Raw genomic sequence first — 9,763 nt, forward strand, 5'->3', positions numbered from 1 at the left:
CCTCGTAAACATTACCATCGTTCTCCACAACAAAGGGATTAAGCCTGACCATTTGCAACAACAAATATTTTTTAATTCCTGCAAAATCACAAATACACGAAAAGGTCACTTCTTAGATTGATGCTGACGGTATATTACTTTGTCATTCCGTTTGTAACTCCTCGAAATATTTATAATAGACCCTACAAAGTATATTATTCTGGATCAGAACAGTGTGGCTTGTTTGTTCGGGATACCGTAGTATTTTGTTGTTGCAAAATGGTCAGGCTTATCCCTTATTGTTGTTTTTATAAAAACAACGTTTGTTTATTAGTGGAGAACGATGGTAATGTTTACCAGGGGGTAAGGCAGGGAATACCTAGGTTTCGGAAAGAGCCACCAATCCTCATCAGTTCCCTTGTTTTTGTCTGGGATATTCTCCCCAGAAGTTATTTTAAAAATAACTTCTATGACAAAAAACATTTTTTACCCAAGTGACGAGATCGTAAGCTCAATAGAAGAGGAACCAAAGAATTAAATAAAACTAAAATTCTTTCGGAAAGTCTTCTAAATCTTACAACCGCACTTTCCGAAACCTAGGTATTCCCTGCCTTACCCCCTGGTAAACATTACCATCGTTCTCCACTAATAAACAACGTTGAAAGAATTTTAGTTTTATATAATTCTTTGGTTCCTCTTCTTGAGCTTACGATCTCGTCACTTGGGTAAAAATGTTTTTTTTTTTTGTCATAGAAGTTATTTTTAAAATAACTTCTGGGGAGAATATCCCAGACAAAAACAAGGGAACTGATGAGGATTGGTGGCTCTTTCTGAAACCTAGGTATCCCTGCCTTACCCCCTGGTAAACATTACCATCGTTCTCCACTAATAAACAAACGTTGTTTTTATAAAAAAACAATAAAGGGATAAGCCTGACCATTTTTATTCTGGATCAGCTTAAAATTCTAAGACTATCTAGCGATGTCCGTCCGACTGTCCGTCTGTGGAAATCACTCTAGCTTCCGAACGAAATAAAGTAGGTTGATAAATTTTACTCAAATGTATACTATGTCTGCAGGACTTTTGGTATTGAAAATGGGCTATGTAGGTCCACGTTTTGGTATAGCCCTCATACAACGGTACCTCCCGATATTCGGTATTTTGATGATTTTAGCTACATTATTCAGCGGAATTGTTTCAAATTTGGTATTTGAAGTTCGTAATGGGTACTACAGCCCATGACAAAATTGGTATATGCAAGTAATGAATACTAGAGCCTAAAACAGAAAATTGTCTGTGCAGGTCCACATCTTCGTATAGCCCTCATATAACGGTAACTCCCAATATTCGGTATTTTCATGATTTTAGCGACTTATTTACCGGAAATATTCCAAATTTCGTATTTGAAGTTCGTAATGGGTACTACAGCCATGACAAAAATTGGTGTATGCCAGTTCACGTCTTGGTATGGCCCCCATATAACGGTAACTCCCTATATTCGGTATTTTCATGATTTTAGCGACATTATTCAACGGAATTGTTTCTAGTATTTGAAGTTCATAATGGATACTACAGCCTATGACAGAAATTGTCTGTGCAGGTCCACGTCTTCGTATAGCCCAACATAGGTACCTCCCTAAGTTAAGTATTTTGATGATTTTAGCGTCATTATTCACCGGAGTAGTTTCAAATTACGTATTTAGAGTCGTAATGGGAACTACAGCCTATGACAGAAAATTGTCTCTGCAGGTCCGGGTCTTCGTATAGGCCCCATATATCAATGCCTCCCTGTATTCGGTATTTTGAAGATTTAAGGTCATTATTCACCTTTTATTTCAAGTTTCGAATTTGACAAACAATGCCTATGTAGGTCCACGTCGTATAGACCCCAATATAACGGCTATATTCGGTATTTAAAAAAAGTTACAAAAAATTTTTAACGGATTTTATTTTTTTTAAATTTTCAAATTCGTTCCAAATGGTGGAGGGTATTCAAAGTTCAGTCCGGCCGAACTTACTGCTTTTTAACTTGTTTTATCTTACCCCTGTATATAGCGAGAATCCAATTTTTATATAAGGCTTTTAATTAATTTCAATAAGTCATGGCACCAACTAGCAGAGTGCTGCCAAAGGGTTGCTTTACATCCTAAAAAAATTTGATTTTGAGAGTCAACACTCTAGGTAAAACTAATTGGTGAATGCTAAAAATATGTTATGGCAAGTCACGTGCATCTATTATTAAACAAATAAATTTGCATCGATTTTCGTTATCATACCGAAAACTTCTATATTTCACATTGAAATCCGATAAAATTAACTTTATACTCAAAACTATAGCTGATGCAAATAATTCTTTGAAACTCGTGCAGGGGTGGATAAGATAATCCATTGACAGTTATAACCTTGGATATTTCCCAACTGATTACTATTTCATTTGACATAATGCACATCGAGATATTAGTAAGCAGGATGTTTTGAAACAATTGCTTTGCAGATATCAATAGCAATCGTTTTTTTGAAATGAAACCACAGTGCTCCGGAGTGAAAGAAATAGTGAATTCATGTGATTTTTATTGCCATGGTGAATTACCACAATAATCTTTTACAATACATTCGAAAGAAAAAAAAAAAACTTCTTCCTTGCCAACAGAGAAGTTGGTATTTTTTTTTTTTCATACGTCACATTTTCAATTCATAAACATGGACTATCATTTTGATTTAGGGCGGGAACACTGTCCAATGTGTGCGGCTATCGGTGTCGTTTAATACCAATAATCTGATTGATTTGCAAATTGTTGATAACTTTCCAACGTCTTTATTGGCCAATTTGTTCGTCATGGGGTAATAAATTAAATGCAAAGCGTTTCAATCAAAAACCGTAAGAAGAAGACCATCAGGCCGTGTCGACAACTCCGGACCGATTACGTGGTGGCATCAGTCATTTACACGGGCGGATTTCCAGTGTGACATATTTCCTCCTCTTTCTTTTTTGCTTCAATGAAATTGAAACGAAAAGGAGGTATTAAATCTTATCGCAAATCTTTTGTAAACAAGTAAAAAAGCTGTAAGTTCGACCGGGCCGAACTTGAATACCCTCCACCATTTGGTACAAATTTGGCAATTAAAAAAAAAATAAAATCCGTTAAAAATTCTATTAAAATCTTAAAAAATACCGAATGTAACCGTATATTAGGGTCTATACGACGACGACTTTGAATTTTGTCATAACCTATTACAATATTCAAATGCGAAACTTGAAAAAAATCTGTTTATAATGAAGCTAAAATCATCAAAATACCGAATATGGGAAGATACCATGGGGGTTATAAAACGTGGACCTGCACAGGCAATTTTCTGTCTTCGGCTGTAGTATCCATTCAAATACCAAATTTGAAGCAATTCGGTAAATATTGTCGCTAAAATCATCAAATACCGAATATCAGGGTTGGTACGGTTATGTGGGGGCTATAAGAAGACGTGACCTGCACAGACAATTTTCTGTCATAGGCTGTAGTATTCATTACGAACTTCAAATACCAAATTTAAAGCAATTCCGGTGAATAATGTCGCTAAAATCATCAAAATACCGAATATCGGGGGGTACGGTTATATGGGGGCTATACGAAGACGTGGATCTACATGGCCTATTTTCTGTCATAGCCGTAGTATTCATTACGAACTTCAAATACCAAATTTGGAAATAGTTCTGGTAAATAATGTCGCCAAAAACCATCAAAATACCGAATATCGGGGGTACGGTTATATGGGGGCTATACGAAGACGTGGACTGCACAGACAATTTACTATCATAGGCTGTAGTATTCATTACGAACTTCAAATATCAACTTTGAAATAGTTCCGGTAAATTATGTCGTTAAAATCATCAAAATACCGAATATCGGGGGATACCGTAATATGGGGGCTGTACGAAGACGTGGATCTACGTGGCCCATTTTCTGTCATATGCTGTAGTAACTATTACGAACTTCAATACCAAATTTGAAACAATTCCGGTAAATAATGTCGCTACAATCATCAACAGACCTCATATCGGGAGGTACCATTATTGGGGGGCTATACGAAGGCGTGGACCTACATGGTCTATTTTCTGTCATAGGCTGTAGTATCCATTACGAACTTCAAATACCAAATTTGAAACAATTCGGTAAATAATGTCGCTACAATCATCAACAGACCTCATATCGGGGGTACCATTATTGGGGGGCTATACGAAGGCGTGGACCTACATGGTCTATTTTCTGTCATAGGCTGTAGTATCCATTACGAACTTCAAATACCAAATTTGAAATAGTTCCGGTACATAATATCGCTAAAATCATCACAATGACCGCATATCGGGGAGGTACCGGTTACTAGGGGGCTATACGAAGACGTGAACCTACATGGCCCATTTTTAATACCAAAAATCCTGCTGACATAATATACATTTGAGTAAAATTTTATCAACCTACTTTATTTTGTTCGGAAGCTAGAGTGATTTCCACAGACGGATCGATGAACGGAACTCGCTAAATCGACATAGAATTTTATGCTAAAAATATATATACCTTGTGGGGTCTAAAATGCATATTTTAAGGTGTTGCAAATGGAATGACAAACTTAATATACCCTCCATACTATGGTGAAGGGTATAAAAATATGAGATTAAAGGCGTTCGATATCGCACAAAATATCGGTTCACCGATACACACTCTCCTCAAATAAATACCAATCTTATCAAATGGTCATTTTGTTGCTGTTGTTGTTTCCACAGAAGTAGTTGTTGTTTTTGTTATTCCGAATAACAATAAAATTGCCAAGCAGCAGGTTGAGATGTTGGAAGATAAGGATTGGTCCGAATCGCATTCAATGGCAGATAAACGCCTCCGATCGATAACCATCGAATTGGAATCGGCCGTTAGATTCCCTCCCCCGATTGTATTATTAGCGATCTGACATGGACATGGGCATATATATGAAGTACGAACAATGGTGGGGATTAATCGCTTGGGTTTTTCGATGTTTTGCAGTGAAATTTATTAAAGCCGCAATCATATATTAATATCTGATTATAAATTATGATTGTATATATACTATATATTATATACTATATGGTATGTGATATGTGGAAAAATCGTTGTTGTTATACACATGTCGATTTGTTGATAAAATATTCATTGTTAACTCTGATATCGTTTGGATTATTTGTTGAATATTTTATAGAATTGACATCCGTTGATATATATATTTTTTTTTTGGGAAATTCATTCATTAGTTATTTGCAGTTGACATTTGAATGAAAGATATATATAAAACATATCGTTTTATACATGATACCAATATAAGGTTAATCAGTAAGGTGATACCTAAGGTGTATTCACAGGGTGATATGGTGAAATCTCCTTCTATCTTTCTTGGCAGTCACAAAGACATAATACTCTACACCACATAGTGGAAAGGGTATCATGTCTTGTCATGTCTGCATTTGGTTGTAACATGAGAAGGAAGCGAAAAAGACCCATAGTTACTCTTGAGGATCTTCATAGAATCACTTTCAGAGTCGATTTATGCATGTATGTCCGTCCGTCCGTCTGTCCATGTAGTTTTGTGAACAAAATGCAGATCGCATTTATTATCCGATTGAGATGAAATTTTGCAAACAATATTTGTTTGGCCCAAGGACGAGCCCTATTGAAATTGATGAAAATCAGATCAAATTTAGATATAGCTCCCATATATATCTTCAACCGATTCCGGGTTAATTGTGCACTAAATGACCAATATCAGTCCAAATGATCTGAAATTTGGCACATCCGACTGAATTCAGTTTAGCCGCAAGTACATCAAATTTGGCGAAAATCGGTTCAGATATAACTATAGCTCCCATATATATGTTTCATTAGATTTGGTGTTTAAGCCCCTAACATTAGTAATATGCACCCCACAAGAATGATATTTGGTACCAGGTCAGAAAAACCTCTGCTAAATTTTATCAAGATCGGTTCAGATTTGGATATAGATCTCATATATATCTTCAACCGATTTCGGGTTAACTGCGCACCAAGACCAATATCAGTCCAAATGACCTGAATTTTGGCACATCCGACCGAATTCAGTGTAGAATCAAGCCTTTGATGTATAAACTAAACTTTTCACCCTGTATATATATAATCGATTCAGAATTGGATATGCCTCCCATATATTAGTTCCTTCTGAAACCAAATATGATCTTCATCAAATAAATTCTTTTGTTACGGGCTCTACTATATATACATAGTGGTGTTGGGTATCATATAGACGGCCCCGACCGACTTTTGGCCTTTTCTTGCTTGTTTTCAAATGCAGAAGGGCGGTGAATGTAATTGAGATAGAGTTCTGTTGCAATTCTAGTCGAAACCGCTCTGGCACTAAAAGGGTTACAGTTTCCTTTGTAGTAAAAATAAAGAGAGAAGTGATCTTATAGTACGTTAAAATTGCAAGGGATTTTCTATGTTTTTCAACCCTGTCGGTTTTTATTGCAGATACCTTTAAAAATCTTCAAAAAGAAGGTTAACCCGAAAGAAAAACTCTAACGTAAACATGCCTTTAATCATTTCTCATAGTTTTAATTTTCATGATCGAAAGTGAATTATTCGTCTGCTGTAACGTCTTCCTATAAGATTCTGTAGTTGTATCCTAGCTAATATTTCATATAACATAGAACTGCAAATATTTATTCTTCATACGCGTGCTGTCGTGTGAAAAATGGTTATCAGACATTTTTTTATTATTTTAATACCTTTAAAAAACATAGCTATAATTGACTGCCACACCTATTTTCAAAACTGAACGATAATATTTCTAAATATAATTTTTTTATAACTATTGACTACACAATCAAGATGTTATGCGACACAGATTAACGAGGTATAAAGTTTGTATTTGATGGACAATTAGGACAAAGCTATGAACATTTACACAAGTGTCAATATTTGTGACAGGATGTGTGGTTTTGAGCGTAGAGTAAAGACTTACGACCATATCGCCTATAGTTGAGTATTTCGCGTTCTAAACATATTGAGAAGTTAAAACTATCATCAAATCGTACGCAATTTCATATTCACACTTAGTAATTCGAGAATAAACATTTATCCTCTAGTTTGATATTAGAAGCATTTAATACCTCAATAAATACAGCAATCCAGCACTGACTACTTATTCAGATTTCGATACTATTTGGTAAGACCGTCTTTTTACACCCTAAGAGGGTATGAAAAGGGTATATATCAAGTGGGTATGTATCATTTGATACATATTGAAATAACGGTTCTAGACCCTAGGTCTTGTGGGAAGATGGTCCACTGCTTCTAGTATCTCCCACACAAAGGGGACAGAATTTTGAATAACAGAAGGCTCATAAAATGCGAAATTAATATCTGATTGTTTTTTAACTTGTTACATCTCAATGCACAAGATCTGTCTAGTACCTCCCCCACATAGGGGTCAACATTTTGAATAATTATATCCCTAATAAAATGCGAAATAAGCATTCAAATCTCCTTAAAGTTCACACATCCCAATATTCTACTAACACAAGATTTGATGTGAAGATGATCAAATTTTTAAATAACCAAAATCCTAATAAAATGCTAAAGAATTCTCCTCAAATTTCACACATCAAATTGTCTTTTGTAACACAGGATCTGGGATGAAAATTATAGATATCGGCTCACCACTTCTGGTACTTCCCCATAAAATAGCACATTTTTAAATAATCATATATCATATGACATGCAGAAAAATCAGCGTTTCTATTCAAAACTTGGTATTTCTAAATATTCCTTTCAACCAGAGATCTTATGTGAGTCTGGGATTTATCGACGCACTTATTCACGTGAGATGAAAAAAACTGTAACCAACTTCAGACTGCTGTCACTTCTAAGCCACTCGTCCGACAGCTGTTAAAATTATTCCAGTGACAGCTCATTATATTGTTTACAAGCGTACAAAAGCATTTTGGTGAGAACTTTCCAGGAAAAAATGTTATTCGTGATGGAATTCATGCGTGATAGTGTGATTTCTTTATATTTGGCTGGAAAACCACAAGTGCCTATCGTTAGAGCACTCCAGCCTTTAAAGTGAATCAATCTTTTGTGTCTCACATCATCGCTCGTTACCGTGATACTGGTAGCGTAGTCCGACGTCAAGAAAGTGGACGTAAGAAAACAGCAACATCAACAGAAATAGTTCGAAAAGTAAAGAAGCGACTAAATCTAAATCTAATCGCAATGGCCAAAAATGTCTCGTGAGCTGAACATATCGCAATATTTAATTCGGCAAATATTGAGAAATGAGCTCGGGGTAAAGCCATTGAAATTCCAAAAAGTGCAAGAACTTACAACGCAACATAAAGAAAATAGACTCAAAAGAGCTAAAGAGTTGCTTCGCTTGACCGAAAGTGTTGAACTGCCGAATTTCGTTTTCTCCGATGTAAAAATATTCGTTGTCCAGCAGTTTGTAAACAAACAAAGTGATCGTGTTTACTTTCCAAAGAGGTCAGCTCAAAAAGTGCAGCTTCGGTTGGACACCAGAACTCAAGCGCCAGTCATGGCGATGGTGTAAGCCGTCATTACAGGCGATGATTGCTATCCTCTCGAATTAATCGACCGTGGCAACAGAATAAATGTCGAATATTATCGCGAAAATATTCTGGAGAGTGTATTAAAGTCTTGGGCACGCAAACATTTTGGCCGCAGACCTTGGACAGGACTCAGCATCATCGCATTCAGCACACGCCTCGCTTCATTTCCAGCGCACAATAACCACTAAAATCTCCGGATACCAATCCGTTGGACTATTGTGTCTGGAGTATTTTGGAAAGCAAGGTTGGCACTAAAAAATACCAAAGTGTCGATCACCTCAAGCAAGCGCTTCGCCGGGAGTAACATTTGGGCAGCGTGTGACGGTTTCATTGGCCGTTTGAAGGTCATAATTCGTACCAAAAGGGGACCAATTCGAAAAAATCTAAACTTTTTCTATAATTTTATGCTATTTTCTACAGTTTTTGCTTTCATTCAATAAAATTTAAAAAATATGTACAAATGATGAAAATAAAATTGGAAAAAAGTGTTAAATTTTATAGAAATTTTCCACATCCCAATATTTTTTATCAGCATTAAATGAAGTGGAACACTTGGGTCCACTATATCTTGAACCTCATGCATATTTCAATATTTTCCAAAAATCATCTCATATCACATATAAATAAAGGGAAGTAGTCGATATAGTCCAAATCTGGCACGTTGTAATATTTAATGTGTCCATAACGCAAGTCAAAATATAGTTAAATGTACATGCATCGGCTGAGGGTATACAACTGTCGGCAGGTATGAACTTTTTGTGAAAATCTGGTCAGATGTAGCTGTTTCGTCGTATGTGATAAAATAAAAAATGATCTGCTTTAAAAATTTTGTCCACATTAGGTATTGTAATCTTTCTATTTCCCCAATAGCTGCATCAAACTGGAAATTTCTCACCTGCAAAATATGGACCTAAAAATTTTTCACTGTAAAATTTATAAATTTTTACTTCAATCTGAAATACCAATGATTCAGTCCTGTGATTATATCTCTCACATGTCCTCTACACACCACTTAGCACATGATTTAAACTTTTACTTTTTGCTCTTCAACTCCTTGAAAAATTCCATTTCAAACGTGTTAACGTCAATAACTCAATAATGCTCGCTCGAGCAAAACCCTCCAAAATTCTACTCATAAATTCTAAAAAACGACTGATAAGCGAT

This window comes from Musca domestica, unplaced genomic scaffold, assembly GCF_030504385.1.
Source record: "Musca domestica strain aabys unplaced genomic scaffold, Musca_domestica.polishedcontigs.V.1.1 69, whole genome shotgun sequence".
In the NCBI taxonomy this organism is placed as follows: Eukaryota; Metazoa; Arthropoda; class Insecta; order Diptera; family Muscidae; genus Musca; species Musca domestica.